Consider the following 17,923-nt stretch of genomic DNA (forward strand, 5'->3'; position numbering starts at 1 on the left):
ACTCTATGGCAGCCCAAATTTGGTAAGCTCTTCTTTAAAATGCTATATACATGACAGGCTGTCCATATATGGCACAGACCATTTCTGGCTGAAATATGAGACGTCCTGGTTAATTTGGGACAAGTAGCAACACTGATGATACCACATTCAAAAGTCTAGTTATTGCCTTCTTTCTGAAATGCTACATTCACAAAAATGTTTGAAATTTGCCATTCCAGCTTGATGCAAATTTGTCGTAGGTGTTGAGTTTAATTATAGCCTGCTTCTCTAAGACAGTTTACTTTCCAGAAAGTTTATGGTTTTCTTCAAGGGTTATGTTTGTAACCTCCTGCTTCAAATTCAACCACCCTGTTACTCCCTGATGACATCCAACATATTCATGTCCCAATATTTTTATGTGTATGTTTTACATAATAATTTTTTGGTTTGTACATACAGGTGAGATAGCTATGTTAAATATGCTGAACTAGAAAAAAACAAAGTAATTGCGTTTCAGTTGCACAAGCCATGGCTGTTTCCATGCTGCAAAACCTGTGAGTCATTGGCAAAGGATTCAGATTATCGTTTAGTTGAAATAAGTATCTCTCAAATCCAGAAGAATCTGTGAACAGGACTCAACTTGTTCAGCTTCACAAAGGTGCGAATTGATTTTCAAAAACAAAAGGCTGCCAATGACACCTTTGCAATGACCACAGTCAATCTGAGTTAAATGTACTCGAATGGAGTACTTTTAACGAATAATGTATGTGAAGATTTTAAAATGAAAATTTTTCTGTGTTGTCATGATACTAGTGTTAACCAAATTTAGTATCCATGACTAAAATTAAACATTTTCCATTAATAGGTTTTAAAAAGCTAATACACAACAACAGCAGGCATGAAATCGCAGAGCCTGACTCATTTTTCAGTCCCTTTTCAAGCTCCATTTTTTGTAGTGTGCACAAATGAAGGCCTTTTGTTAGGAGTTTATGTGTAAAGAGCATATAAGCAGAAAATGTGAACGCTTTTAATGTTTATATCAAATGTATTCATTTATTTAGTTTATTGGTAGAATTTGTGATGTTCCTTTTGTGATACAGTATTTGCATGTTAAAGACGCATTTCAGATACTGTATGTATACTGCATACTGCGGGACTTTAATAAAATGTACGGTAATTTAATAATTAACCTGAAAAAGAATGGCTACATATAATATTGGGGCACTTGACACATTTGTTTATGAAACACATCATAAAATCAAAGGAGATGAAATTCCATGGACAGCCGTTCCGACAGTTAACTCGTTCAGTGAAGCGTGTGCGCTCCATTAGCTGCTAGCATTGCTTCCATCCTGACAGCTCGTGGAAAAGAGTATTTATTTCTCTCTGTGGAAAATCACATCCCATTCGGAAGGAAATCCTGCAGCTCGGTGGGAGTGCATGGCTGCGGTGTGGTCACGGCTGTGCACACGCCTATTCTTCCTGTTCCAGGAGGGCCACGTTGGGTTCATATTGGGTGAATTGGGAAAACAGGCCTGCACATGCACAATGTTCAATGACAGATAAAGTCTGGGGGAAAAAACAGGCCATGAGTAGTTTCTTTGTCCAAAATACTTGGGTCTCCAAAAGAGAAAGTGATCACAGAACATAAATCTAAAAAACTATCTAAAAACATCAAACCTCAGGCAAAAAAACTAGGGGTCTTCTATGGTCATAAATTGAACTTTGAGGCTTATATCAGAAATGTGACCAAGACCACCTTTTATCATTACCTTTTCCCTCACCAGCTGACAATGCGAAATTAATACACATTTTAATCACTACCTGTTTGGACTACTGCAATGGCCTCTTCTCTGGTCTACCCAAAATACCACTAGGTTAGCTACAACTTACATAAAAGCACTGCTGCCAGTTATTCCAGTCCACATGGTCTTGCCCCTGACATGTTTTTAAGGTATCTAACATGCAGATCTCTCCAGTCCTCTAGTTCCAACCTTTTGTCATCACCAAAACCAGAACCAAAGCATAGAGTGAGGCCCCTTTAAGTTCCCCTGACCCTAGGCTGTAGAACACTCTGCCTGAAGAACTGAGGACAGCACAATTGGATGTTATTACTGAAAATATCATCCAATTTTTTTAAAGTTTTTAAGTTTTTATTTTTCTGATTGCCCTATTTTTCCTATTTTTCAGGTATGATTTTGCTGTTTTTATTTTTCTGATTGCCCTATTTTTCCTATTTTTCAGGTATGATTTTGCTGATATTGAGTTTTTGGTAAATGGTAGATGGACTTCATTTATATGGCACGTTTTTCAGCAATGTATAATACAATCCCATCTTATTATATGTAAAGCACATTGCATTGCAACTTCTGTACAAAATATATATACAAAATATGCTATACACATGAAGTTTGATTTGTTTATGTTACAATATCAAGGGTATATCAGTTAATCCTACAGTCTTCATCCACCCCTAGTCCAACTTCCAACTTGGTGTTAGCCTTGCACTTCTCTGCTATAAGCCTATTGAATGCAATGGAGTTCGGAGTGATAACCAATATTTTCTAATCATGTAAAAAAATTGTTGAAGGTGGTTCTCAAGTGATTCAAACATAAGCTATGAACTATACTGAAGAGGTTAAATTGCAAGAGGAGGTGTGTGTCAAATGCATCACACTTGCACCAATGGCCCCTCAGAGAGTCTGACCAGTGTCTAAGCTGCCATGTCCCTGATGTGGCCTCTCGCTGCTACAGTAAGTGCTGTTCCCAGATGGCAAGGTTCTGAGATCTGACCATCTGGGTTCCAGGTCTAACTTGATATAATGTAATATGGATTGTGCTGCTCCACACGTGTGTATCACTCTCCACGTTCAGCATTTAGGTTGAATTGTGACATGTCTAGGGGCGTGTTTGGTATTTTTGGGGCCCCTGGCAGAGCTATGTCTGTGGCCTCACAGTACATCTTTGCACATCCAAATCACTACTACATCATATTTGGGCCTTATGATTTCAGGCACCGATGTTTGTTTTAAAATATGGCTTCCCAGCTGCTTATCCAGTCAGATCAGATTTTGGTCACACGAATGGACAATATGGGTGCTATGTTTCACATATAATTCATCTTACAATTCATGTTGTGTTTAAGTGATACAATAATGTTAATCAAAGCCAGTATCTATCTAGCTAGCTGACTCGTTTTTTGTATTGGCTTTAGTAAATTACAGCTAATCACCTACCTTCTGGAATTTTCAAGACGATAAACATTAGCTAGCTTATTGCATACATGCTATTTTAGTCCCACAGTTGTTCAACTAATGTGATAACGTTGTTTATTAAAGAGGAAAACTGTTTACAGCAAATACATTACAGTCTATTTACAGTTATTTTATTTATTTATTTTTTTTAAAGGAAAAGATTTTTCTGAATAAGTTCTGTCAGTATAATAAGGGGCCATAAGCTGAAGGCAAAGGTAAATGGTTATGACAAAGTTTTTTTTACACAGATCATTCATGGAACAGCTTTTCAATTGATGTCCAATAGAGTGTCTGACGATCCTGGACATTCATATTTTTGGCATCCAAACAACTTCCTCCTTTCTGCATTAGGGTAGTCGTGGTTTTTATTTTCCTAGTCATAAATAAGGAAAGCTCTGCATGCCTTTTTTATCCCTGCTCACCACTAGAGGTCTGTAAAAATGTGTCAGGCAACAAAAAAACATCCAAATTTGTTCATGGATTTTCAAGACGGGAATTGATAAAAAAATATTTGTATAAATAAATTGTAGATACAGTACATCATTTTCAGGAAATACTGAATCTTACATTTATAATGTTAGGTATATCCAACTTTCTTCTTATTTATATATTAAAGATAAAATATATTTATATTACATTTATCAGTTATGACATTCTCAATTATCTGTTGCCCGTTTGCATGTCTACTGTCCTGGAAGCTTGAATATTACTCAACTCTTGCACAATTTGACTTGGAGGTCCATGTTGTAACATAGATTATAGTCCTACAAAACTATGACTTGAATGAACAAACCTGGAAGTTCCTGTGTGGTACCCATGCTGGTACGCGAATACATTTTATGTGAAGCCTTCCTTATGGCATTTTAAATCAGCAATTTCAGAAATGCACTACTTAAATTGTAGCCACTGAGGCACAGTTCAGTATTTCACTTGTTCTCCTGAGGATCCCCTTCTGTTCAGCCAGAGAGGGAATAAAATATTCCTCATTTCAGTCTATGCTGGTTGTGACTCCCCAGGGCAGGAAGCAAAGATAAACATATAAAGGAAGTGGGAAGTCCATCAACTGGAACATTTGGTTACATAACAGGCTAGTGGCTTCATGCTGGGGGTGAGGGTCACTGCCTGTACAGTGTAGTAATTTACAATGCACGTGTTTGTGCTAATGAGAAAAGCCCAGCAGCCGTGAAACTCTGGTTGTCAGATAGTACAATGCAACCCTCAGAGACCCTGGGAAGCTCCAGCCATATCAGCTCTCTCCCTGGTGCTGGCCCCTGGTGCGTTTATAATTGGCACCATTCAAAGGTATGCCTGGCATTCTTACCTGTACCTTTTTCCTGACGCAGATTTATTGCGAGACAAGGGAGAAACTGTAATCTTTTGCTCTGGCTTTGTAGTAACGGATCTCCATCATCCCACACCAGCAGGAATGTGTTTCACCTTCCCAGTGTTGTGCCTGGGGAAGAAATGTAGGCAGTGCTACAGGCCATGTGAGCCGCCAAACCACCGCCATTTTGTACTATGTGCCGCTGGACATCATCCCTAAAGAGCCCCCCCCCCACCCCCCTCAGTACAATGGCATTACATAAAAGCGCACATCTGAGAAGCATTGCATCCAGCGTGCCTCTTAATGTAAATGCACACATGGTTAGCACATGGTGTGCGTGTTCACTTTACTGCATGTATCACTGTGGCTCAGGAGCCCACTGGCAGACAGACCCTCTGGACACAACTGTTGAAAACCAAGTCCAAATTCATTTTTTTAGCTGTAGCGTACACTTCCCTGTACCGCATTCCGTCCTGTTTCACCATACTGCATGACAATGAAAAAGCATAATAATAAAGAGATTTGTTTTGCATGTAAGCAATATCTATCACATTTTTTTTGCATCAATGCAGTAAAATGTTAGCCAAAAATGTGCGATTTTGCCACATTCAGTATTGATATTTATTTATACTTATATTCCAGTTGAAAACTGTGGAAATCCTTCCAGTTTGAATACAGCTCAGAGGCCTTATGTTTGCACCTGAGAACAAGGATTTATTCCCCAATGAAGCACAGTGGCTTTTTATTAAAGTTCCCACTGCAAGCAGTTACGCTGTTTGAGAATCTGGGAACATTTACATTGCTCTAAGTAGGGAAAAGCTTTCCTTCAATATCTTTCATTTCAGATCAATCAACCGATTATAGCAAATAATTTGGCAAAATGGACAAAAAATGAACTAAAATGTATAGGGTATAAAAGGAGATATTTTCAGATCTTAGTTCTCTGAGAGAACAAATGTGGGTTGCTTCTGTTGAAAAGGGGATGCGGACTGTTTTTCATCAGTGATACAGAAGAGAAGAGGCTGTTGTTTGGTTAGTACTGCCTGTCTCACTGATGTTATTGTAATTAACTGGTAATAAAAGCAGAAATTAGTCATTGAGTTATCATCAACTTGTTGATATCGAGCTATCTGAGTGACAGTTACTAGCAACATTCAAATTTATCTTCATATTTCTCTCAAAAATCATAAATTCTGCTGAGATCTTTTAAACTCAATAAGGTTTGATTCCCTATTAAAGAGAAAGAAAAACATCAGTTTGCTGTTTTCTTTTACCTGGATGTTGTTTTGAGCAACAATAAAACTGCTTCTTTAAAACCAAAGTACTCTAGGTTCTATCTTCTCCAGCTGCTTGTCCATATGGCAAGGTTAAAGTGCACTCATATTTTACTTTGCAGGCATCTAGCAAACACAGAGACATCCTCATGAAATGCTTTACGAGGGCCAGTAAATGCAGAATTTGAGTGCTTATGTAACTATAGATTCCTGGAAGAGTCAATTATGTTGGACTTTATGTTGTAGGCTGCAGGCAGTTGACCAAAATTCACACATGAAGAGTGAGTAAATCCCATGTAATCTATCTGCCAACGTCCCTAAGATTTGGACAAACTTGTAATTGGGAACTACAACATTTCCCTCCACACAAATGATAAAGAGTCATCTACACTCATTGATGTCTGAGGGGAGTGTAACAACATAATCCTATGGCTGGGTGCAATGCTGCATTCTGGCATATTGCCCATGATTAAACACATCAGATGTTCCCAAAGCAATGTACAGCTTTAGGTATTCAATAAAACAAATTTTCTATTACATCCATTGAGTGAAATTTGTATGAAAATTGTATTCTCCAGGGTGAGTGCTTTGTTGATGTTTTGTCTCTGTTTGCATGTAAAGAATGCTGTTATGTAAACACTGTCTCCAGTCTTCCAGATAAATGGTTCTTAGACCAAGGGTCAGGATTCAGTGCAGTTTCTAAGCTGGTCGGGACTCAATCATAGCAAGAAACAATATGAATAGCAATCAGAGGAATAATTTGAACCCCTACTGTACACCAGCAACTTATATTACACTGGTCTTAAAATTATTTTTTGCCTTTCCAAAACAAATTAATTTCAGTATTTTTAAGGAATTTAAGGGGAAAAGGATGATCATAACATAACATTTGTAACATCATCTTGAAATAGTTCTGAAATGCTTGAACTCATTTTATGTACATTTATTCTTTATTAAAGTACATATTTGTATGTGTTATCTAATTAGTTTGCTTATTTCATCTGTGATGAGTGACTGGAGTGCACAGATTTTTTTTTTTACTGGGGTTCTGGGGTTACAAGTTTAAGGACCACTGACTCAGACTTATTGCCTTCCACGGCTGTCTGTTATTGTGCCTGTGTGTATTGAAGGCCTCACTGCCTGTTTTTGCATCCTTGCTGCATTCAGGATCCACTGGGATCCACCAAGCAGCTGTAAAACAAGTACGTAACCATCCAGACCCACGGCGCAACTCACTTCCGCAGACACATTTTAGCTGGCACCACCTGCCCATGCGTCCCACAAAACGTCCCTCAAAGGTCGTCTGTGAGTGAGTGAGTGAGTGAGTGACCACAATTTGCCATGCATAGCCCACGGCGGCAGTTCCTGCGCGCCATGGGAAAAATAAGGCCATTAGAAACGTGACCAAGGAAATCTGCAGGATGTTTTATTCTTTGCAAAACACTTTGCAATGCTGAACAAGCAGTGGAACTCCACACAGCTGTCAGAAGACCATTCGTTGTTTCACTGCTGGGTTTTACGAGTCACGTTTCTCAGCAGATGTGCTGGAGCACGGGAGCATTTTGCAGAATTGAGGCAACATAAAAATCTTTGGAGAAAAACATTCAGAAGAATTTTATTAGCAAACGCTTAGGGCCCCTGAAAGCTCAGGGGCACATAAGTTGAACTGTGCTCCTGGATGGCGTATCCAGGAGTAAATCTCATTATTTTGATCCAATCCAGACCTATGAACATGAATAGGGATTCCCAACAGGGAGAGAAAACAAAGGCTGAATAAAACTGTGGTTATGCACACATACGCTTTATCCAGTACTATTTTTTTTCTTTAAAAAAATGTATAGTGTTTTTAAATAATTTAAAAAAATTAAATAGACAAAAAAATAACAACAAGACACTTTAAAAAAGGAATGCTAAAAAGGTAAGTCTTCCTGAATTTGTCTGTGGACACAAAATCCTGTAGACCCTCTGGCAGGCTGTCTCAAAGGCTTGAGCCACAGAAACTGAACAGCCCTTCACTTCTCGTAGCCCCAACCCTGGGAACAGAAAGGCTGGGCTGGAGGACCTAAGGGATCTGCCTGGGATAATGGTAACACCGGTTTATCCTATATCACACAACTGTAAAAAAAATAATAATAATTCACCATGGAATTTTTGCAACAGTAGCCCATTATTTCATCAATAATGTCAGATCACATAAATTATTAGCCCTTTTAAATAACAAAGAGCAAAAACTGAAAAAAAAGATTGCCCTCATTGTGCACCAGTGAACCAGAGTACTAAAATTTATCTTGGAAAAAAGGGTGGAGCTGTTAATTATAAGGTTGCCAGCTGTCTTTTGGGGTCCTCTGGGGATAACAAGGAACATGTCAAATTCAAACAAAAAGGCTTTATTACAAGTTTTTAGGTAGCAATTTCATTATCTACTGTGAATAAGATATACAATATATATTCCCTTTAAATCCCACAATACAGTGTGCAAAGCACAATTATAGTATTGGCCTTGCTTCTGCAAGTCTCTTTGTGGCCACTTTATTTGGTGCACCTATTTAGGACCAGGTAGGACCTCATTTTGCCTCCAGAAGGGGCCTGAATTCTTTGCATCATGAATTCAACAAGGTGCTGGAAACATTCTTTAGAGATTTTCATCCAAGCTGATTCAAAAGCAACATGCAGTTCTTGCAGATTTTTTTGGCCACACATTAATGCTGTGAACCTCCTATTCCACCTTATCCCAAAGGTGCTCCATTAGATTGAGATCTGGGGATTGCGCAGGTCATAGGTGAAGTGAAGTCACTATTATGTTTGTGGAACTAGCTTGAGATGATGCATGCTTCGTGACATGGTACGTTACCCAACTGGAAGTATCCATTTGAAAAGGGTGGCCATAAAAAGATGTACATGGTCATGCTGTGGCATTCAAAAGATGCTCAATTGGCATTAAGGGTCTAATGTGTACCAGGAAACATTTCCCACACTGTTGCACTGTTGGCACAAGGCAGGATGGATCCATGGATCTACACTGTTTACATCAAATTCTGACCCTATCATCTGTACGTCGCAGCAGAAATTGAGAAATTGTCAGGCAACATTTAACCAATATTTAATCACCCAGGTTTGGTGATCAAGTAACCACTGTAGCCTCATATTTCTGTTCTTAGGTAATAGGAGTGTAACCTGGTGTGGTCTTCTGCAAAGTTCAACGTGTTTTGCATTCAGAGATGCCCTTCTGCACACAACTCTTGTAAACAGTTTTTGTCTGAGCATTTGTGGCCTTTCTGTTCGCTTGAACAAGTCTGCCTATTCAACTCTGACCTCTCTCATGAACAAGGTTTTTTCACCCATAGAACTGTCATTCACTGGATGTTTTACCACTCTCTGTAACCTCTGGAGCAGTGGTAACCAACCCTGTTCCTGGAGATCTACCATTCTGTATGTTTTCACTCCAACCCTAACAAACGCTCCTCATTCAACAGCTAGAGATCACATTGAGCTGCTGATTAGTAGAATCAGGCCTGCCAAATTAGGGTTGAAATTAAAACCTACAGGGTGATAGATCTCCAGGAACAGAGTTGGTTACCATTGCACTAGAGACTGCAGTGCATGAAAAGTAGTTGTTTCTGAGATGCTTTGGCATCAACAATCATACAAAGGTCGAAGTTACTAAGATCAAACGTCTTGTCCATTCTCATGTTTGGTCAAAGAACAACTGAACCTCTTCACCATGTCTGCATGCTTTATATATTGGGTTGCAGCCATAAGATTCGTCGTTTGGAGAAGCAGGCTATTTGCGTTAACAAGCAGGTACACCTAATAAAGTGGCCACAGAGTGTATATGCACACACAAGAGTGTAACAGAAGTGCTGAAAATATGTTAAATGTATAAGATAAGAAACCCATGCGTATAAAATAATTGCATAAAAGAAAACAGACAAATATCGTCTTCAGATATAAACTTTATAAACAAATCTCCCACAGCTCCCTTCTGACACGACCGCAGCATTTTGATCATGAACGAGTCTGACTACTCTTCGCACCTTGGTTCAGACCTATTTTTAAAACATTAATGGCACCCTTCTCTCTCTTCCCCTTCAGTAATTGCTTGGCTTGATTAATCATTTATTGATATGATGCATTTGTTTAAGCACATCTTGGATTTTGTTGTGGCAACACAGCACAACAGCACCCAGACTGAATGAGAGTGCTTAAAAAAATGAGCACTTGTGAAGGCCAACCTCAAATCAGCCGGAATTCCTGCTGCTCACATAGCTGGTGGCCACGGAGGTCAGTGTCATAACAATCATAAATATTCCCTGGCAGACTTCTGTGCACCACCTCTGTCATTTCTCTAGCCATGTACTCGCAGTTAGAAAGCCTTTAATAAATCTAATCCACCATCAAAAAATGTAAAAAGCATAACAGATTAATAAAAATGAATCATTTGTTTCAGGAAGTATTTTCTGTTTATGTAACCATACCTTTGTGAGGAATAAAGCAAGAGATGAGGCAGTCGTGGGAAGTCACACATAAGTCAGACCAGTTTGAGGTCACCGTCTACCCCATGACAAGCTAAATCACACAGGACTGGAGCCCGTCAAACGGAATGACCAGTGAGCACCTGTGGAACACATTTCTTTAGCTGAAGAGTGTTGGGCAGTTTGGGTAGTGTAGAGGTATAAACACTCGCCTACCACCTTAGAGACCCGGGGTTCAATCCCCGGCAGCGGTACTTCTGGCTTGGTCACAATTGGCAGTGTTTGTGGGTGGGAAGCCAGTGAGGGTATGAGTCCTGATTGTTGCATTAGCCATTCCTACTGGTTGGTCGGGGTGCCTGTTCAGCAGGGAGGGGATCTGGGGAGGATAGTGTGAACTTCTGCACGTGTTACGCTCTCCCAGTCAGAGCGTACACTCTTCGCTGTCAGGTGAAAAGAAGCGGCTGGCGACTCTACATGTATCGGAGGAGGCATGTGGTAGTCTACACCCTCCCCAGACCAACAGAGGATAGTGCATCGACCAGGACCGTGACACAGGGAATTGGTATAACGACTAAATTGGGGAGAAAATGGGAGAAAAATGGCAAAAAAGAAGTGTTAATAAACTGTGGTTCTTTTGACCTATATTAGTATTGAATGATTGTCACTACTTTTACATTTCATACTTTTTTATTTCATCAATACGGTCTTCTAAATAAGGATGAAAATAGGAAGAAAAATGTATTTGTAGGAGCTTTTCACTGTCAAAGGGCTTTGTAATCAATAAGAAAAAGTGTCAAAGCAAATGAAAGTCAAAATCAAATAAAAACATAGGTGAACATATATAGAGCTACATACATATCAGAAAGTTTTCCAGAATATATGAGTTTTAAGATCTTAAAGCTGTCATTTCATTGGGAAATCTACAGGTGGTCCAGCAGGGAATACCGGAGACAAGGGACCAGAAAGGATGACCATCCATGATATGGAGACAAGTTTGAGCAACAGACAGGAATCTGGAGTCTGAAGCTGCTTGACTTAATTCAGGGTTGCACAGATCCCTTCTGGAAGGCCCTTCACGTACCAGGGCCTGGTTTTAGTTAAAAGCAACCATTCTGGCTAAATTTTCTACAAGGCTGTATACATCAAAACAGGTTAATCCTTTATGCAAAGGAGTAAAAGGTTTGTCTGCTGCTGTAGCTCATTACTATCGGCAAAGTAGAGGAGCGATTAGCCTAATTAAATAAATAAGAGCAGAAGTAGTCATGAAATCCCAAAACAAATCAGATAATTTTGTGCACGCCTGACCTGAGTGAGGGTGGGTTCAGAGACTAGGTCTGGGTATCCAGGATTTGGTGCATTTAAAACCTCACAGGCCAAGAAAAAAATATAAAAAATCTATCTTGCACAGCCTGTGCAAGGATTCAAAGATGGGAATCATGTGAGCAGAATGGTTTTTTTTCAGGATCTTGGCAGCACTGTTTTGTACATGCTGTATCATGTGTAGATATTTGGTCTAGAGACCACTCAGATGTGCACTGCAGTAAACCCTAGAGAACCCTAGAGAAGAATAAGGGATGGAAAACGTGATATGATGTTTTGTAGGTCTGATGCTAGAGTCAAAGTATTAGAGACTATTGAGGACCAATGGATTAGAAGCCCGTGTCTAAAGAGGCATATTTCCACAGTTTAATTAGCAATGTGTGAAGTGCCTGCTAACAGTGCTTCTGTTTTACTGCAGTTCCACTGGATATAATATACTTTTTAGTCTTATCTCTTCCAGGAATTAACCTAGGTCTTGTGTAAGTAATATATAATTCATATATAACAGTCATCTGTATTAGTGGAACAGAATTTCATATTGATTAACAGCTGAAGGGGAGTAAAAAAAAAATTCTAATAATAAAAAAGATTAGTATATAGCCTTATATCAGTATAAGGGATTCCACATGTTACAAAGGTTACCCGAGATCTGGTCTCTTCAAAGGTAGCACAGTGCTTTCAATTTGATATGTAGGAGAAGAATCATTTAAGACATCCCCACCGAGAGCTGCATGTTCTCATAGGCGAGGTGAAAGGCTTGAGTGATCTATGGGGTTAAAAACAGCTCTAATGTCGAAAATGAATAGGACACAAGGGCACACAGCGGCCATTCATAGGTATTCAGCTCCAGCCCTGGAAAACCAGTGTATACACTGTTTTTTTAACCATTCTGGCAATGTATGCACCAGTACTATTTCACTCCTATATCACACCACAGTAAAAAAAAATTCACGTGGATACATGTGCAGTCTGCAGCTGTATACATTTATTATATAATTATAATGTAATTTTTTAGAAATAGAACCACTTCTCTTCTAATGTACAATGATGAACCTGAAAATTAAGAGCACAAAAGTGAAGGCAAAGGGCAAAAAAAAAGAAAAAAAAAACAACAGGACATCTCCATCAGTATCAAGCCTAATATAGTGAAAATCCCTTGGTGTGCGATATGCAAGCTTCGAGAAGTGGCCGTTGAATGCAGTGCAAACTGTGAGCACAAACAAACATCATTTCCCCCTTTCACATTCATTTTCTCCTGAGAATCCAGCACCAGGTTGATTTCCCTAAGATGGACATATTTCCTGTCCAGTGCCCACATACATGGATGCCTAACAACATCAGGCAAAGGGACTGCCGATGAAAACTAGCCTTTTGCCTAACTCAGGTACATTTACATTTGTTTAAAATGTTGATTATTGTACATTGTCCCTTTTCAAATAAAGAAAGAAAGAAATAAATGCTACCTGCCTGCTACAGATATTAGGGTAAGTGTACTACCCATCTAACAGCAGTTTGGAGGCAGCACCCAAATTACTTTGGAAAGCCCATTTGATTGGAAAGACTTTATTAAGTAAAGTAATGTATTAAAAGGAGCAGAGGTCATCTGTGGAGCTTGAGGCACATGTGGCATTGATTGGCTGTGCTATTCTCAGTTTCAACAACCAGAATGACTGACAGCTATTATTTCAGAGCACGTCGTTTTTGCGGTTTCAAGTAATTTATCATTCCTTCACTGAGTCTTCAAGATTCTCAAATCAATGTGTCTACAGTAAGGGAACTCTCGACGAAAACAAGAGGCGTCTGTGGAACGTTATTTTAGATCTCTCAACTCTTACATTCTTGCGGAGCACCTGATACCGATAACATGATGAATGAGTTCCCAGCTCCCATCCAATGATATTTCATGCCTCCTATATTTAGATATATGGAGGCTCTACCAAACACACTTTACCAGTGACAAGCAAACATGATAGCAGGCCCTTCATATTTCTGACGTGTTTGAAATAATCTTCAGCAACAAAGGGGTTGTTTAAATGTGATGATTCAGTACATATCAAAGAAACTGATTTCACAGCTTAAACATTATCATTTAAATCACTGTCATTTTTTCAACTCAATTTTTTTTTTAACTAACTTTTGGGGGAACATTGAAGAGGTTCATATTCTAATGAATCGCACTGATGACGTAAGTTTTCTATTAGTTTCCTTACTCATACTCCTGCAGTGCAGTTCATCTAGAAAATAAGAAAATACTTTTCCTTCTGATTATCAGGTTTATTCAAAATTATTATATTATTCAAAATACATCCATGAAATCATCTGAAATGACCTGCCATAGCCTTCCAGCTTTACAACATTGCAAACACTGAGGCAGTTAGCCGGACATGCACATACTTCCTCTACAAAATCAGGAGAATGCAACCATTCTTCACTACCGATTCAACCATGCTTTTGGTTCAGGCTCTGGTCCTCTCCCACCTTGACTACTGCAATGCTCTCTGCACTAGCCTCCCTGGCTCTGCTATCAGGGTCATCAGGACCCTGCAGCCCATCCTGAATGCTCCTGCTCCTGCTCGCCTGGTTTACAACTTCAGAGTTGTAAACCAAAATCACTCTCACACCATCCTCCCCTCCTCACTGCCCTCCATCGGCTACCCCTCATGCTCGCATCAAATTTAAAACCTTGGTGCTCGACTACCAGGGGGACTGACCCTTCATACCTTAAGAAGACCATCAGACCATAAACACCGGCCAGACCACTCTGTTCTGCAACCATGAGCCTGGATCCTCCCCCTCTCCATGTCCATACTTCTCGGTTACATTTGCTGTCTGCTCTGGCCCCTTAGTGTGATGGAATGAGCTTCCCACAGCACTCAGAACAGCAGAAATGTTGGCCATCTTCCAAAGCTGATCAAAGACCTGCCTCTTAAGCCTGCACCCCTTCATTCTGGGTCTTCCTGCACAAACTGAAAACCACTTCAGACTGTACCTTAACTCCTCCACCCCTCTCTAGCACTTTTATCTAGTCCTAACACCTGATTAGATGTAATGACCTTTTTGTTTTCTGAGTTTGCAGTTCTTTGCTACTGTTCATATAATAAAGATTAATATTCAATTTTATTCAATGTTTGTACATTCTAGGTTGATGTTCAACAGGGTAGTTGACACGCTGTTAATCAAGTTTGCACTTATTGCACTTGGGCAATAACTGCTCTTCTACCCCTGCATTGTATTTATCTCAACACAAGAGTGTCTGCTAACTACCAGTGAAGTACTGTATTTCCTATAATTTCACTCATAACTACTTAATAATACCCGATTGTATTTACAAAGCACTTTATCTCATTTTAGTCTTTACATTAATGAATCATCATCATCAACAACAACAACAAAAACAACTACAATCTCCCAAAGGAAGGCTTTGAAATTGTATCATTACGTTACTGAGCATATTTAGGCTTTTATGAGAGCTGTCCATCCTAGGAAATGAATATACTGTTTGTATAATTATAACATTACATTTTGTGTTCACTGAAAGCTGTGCACTGCAAACTGTTTTATCAAAGTCCTCATTATTTCACACAGCTACATTTTCCAGTGACCATAGTGCAATTAGTAAAGCAGTTGCCTGGGTGAGCTGGATAAAGATCAGAGATAAGCCTGGTTTAATTGGCAGTCATTTGCGCATAAAATTGCACAAATTTAGGTGGGTGGCATTAACTTATCTTGTCTTAAAACGTACCAAAGGACTGTGAAACTAATAAAATATGACATAAACGCCATTTTAATTTAATGCTGATTTATTTTTCCTTCTCAAGATAGATGCTATCCTAGAACAGATGGACTCCTCTTTCCTGCAGTAAATAAGACATCTTCTTATGTTACTAATCTCAAAATCTGCTGTACAGAAGAAAGGTAAGGATATTGTTTCCATATATATTGTCATCTTTGCAAGTATTACACTTCATCTGTTTTTTATTGTAAAAATGTCCCTGCAATGTGTTGTCCATAAATAGAGAGATTTGCTGTTAACTGTTTTATCTTTCTATAGCTGGGTAAGTCAAACTGAACTCTCTTTTGGGGTGTTGACCAGGGGAACAAAGGGAATGCAGGGTAGGGAATGCAAAATATTTTATAGTCAACAAGATGTAGGGGATGATGAGGCATCCATATGTGGTGGACCAGTTCTGTGGGATTTGAGTGGCACACCTGGGTTAAAACCCCCGCCATTTTGAAACGTGCCATGGGCCTTTGAATGACCACAGTGAGCCACGGCCTCCGGTTGAGTGAGCCAAATCTCAGCCAAAGAAAGGCTCCTTATAGAGTACACTGTCCAATTATTGTGCTAGGATGTTAGATTTTTACTTTTGGCCCAGAGGGAAGACTGCCTCTTTCTGGTTGAGCAGTACCTCTTCCCGTACAAAGTTTTTTAGTACAAGTCTCCCATCCAGCCGTTTACCAAGCCAACCTATGCTTAGCGGTTTGACGTAAAGAGTACAGGGCAGTATAGCTGCTGGTTAAGCAGTATTTGAAATTCTATCGTCCACAGAGAAAATCCACAATGCTAATGTATTATTTTGAAATGACTGTGACAATTTTGCTTTTTACTCTGCTATCAAATTTTGAATGTTTTTCACCAGGTCAACCTGCCTCCATGAATGCCTGGAAAATATACATAACAGTTGAGTAATCAGTGTTAGTTTGCCATGAAAGAAAGCAACTTTTTCCTACATGGAGCTTTGAGTCAGCCAAGCTTTCTACTTTAATGAAATGAACTTCAGCGTAAGGTGATAACAGGAATTGCATTCAAGATACCAGTACATGACATGACATGACAACTTCTGTAAACAGTTCTGTTCTGAAATAAAACTCTAATTTTACTACTCTCCTACTGTACATGTTCCTTTTGTGGGAAGTAGTGGGTAAATGTAATTAAAAACGCACCTGTTGTTTGTGGTTATTCAGCCTGTGAGATCAAGTGAAATTTTGATCTCACATCATTCAGTACTCACATTCTCACTGTCGCTAAAAACCAAATGAGCTTCCTTTGCCCAGAAACAGTCCAGTGACACTACGGCAGGTGGCTGTTGTCAGCTGAGTGTGGGTCTGGACCTTGGTCCTGGTATCCAAGTGAAACAACTTCAGCTCAAATCCCGTTAAGCACATTTTCACTGGGATGCGTTCTGTGGATAAATGGATGAACTGTAGTGAGTTTTGTTGAGTGTAAACATTCAAGAGAAACATAGACTTGAAAACGGAGGAAAACCACCGACAGTGGTTTCAGTTCCTGAAATGAGGGATTTGGATCAAATGCTGTCTTAAAGGGCAGCTTTTTCAGTAAGAATCATTGTGAACATGTCTCACAACATTTTCAATTTTACATAAACCCATAATTCAAAAGACACCACCAAAGGAACACTGTCCAATTGGACAGGCCTTCAAAAGTTTTGAAAATCAAATGTTTCTGTGGACTGGTTTATTCTTTAGCGGCTTGAATAATAGTTTATTGGGGAGATAGGGACATCTGGTGGAAGCATAACTTGGCTCTATTTCAGAACAAGTAAAACTGCTTTTTCACAGAACCCTGCAGTAGCTGTGTCTGAAGGGTTGTAGACCTGTCAAGAGAAGCCCCTCATGGAGAGAAAAAATATACACAGCAATAATATTTTAAATGCTAATTTAATTGTTCCATTGTAAATGGGCATTTGATTTAAGGACTTGGCAGGGCCATAATTCAATTCACAGTCAACACCAATAAGGCTATAAATTGCAAGCATATCTTTGTTTTTGACTTTGTAATTTGACACCACGTGCAAAAATATAAACGGGAGATCGTTTCTTTTCTATTATGCAACAGAAGGCCAAGCTGTAGGGTACAACACTAAATCAAATTATGTCAAAACAGACTGACTAATAAAATAATTTATTGGAATTGGGGAGAAAAACGTTTTTACCTGGAATTGCGTTTCTCCTCCCTCCAAAACTGTGCATTGATCTTACAGCATAAATTAAAGGCTTACGCAAGTCTCATCTCAAAAAACAAATCACACCACTGACAGCTACTACAAATCCAGAAAAAAAAATTTTCTGTAAAGTACAGGTTAACTCTTTCCAGATATATACCATACAAACTGAGTGCAGTCTAATTGTTACTCTTTTGGTTTATCAGCTTCTACAATACATAAATGTCAATATTAACAAATAAAACCAAGAGAAACTATTGCTAAAGCAACTATTTACAGGCAGGACATTATCTGTTATGTCTCCTGGGAGACATAACAGATAATACCTTACAGAAGT

Source organism: Anguilla rostrata, chromosome 9, assembly GCF_018555375.3.
Source record: "Anguilla rostrata isolate EN2019 chromosome 9, ASM1855537v3, whole genome shotgun sequence".
Lineage (NCBI taxonomy): Eukaryota > Metazoa > Chordata > Actinopteri > Anguilliformes > Anguillidae > Anguilla > Anguilla rostrata.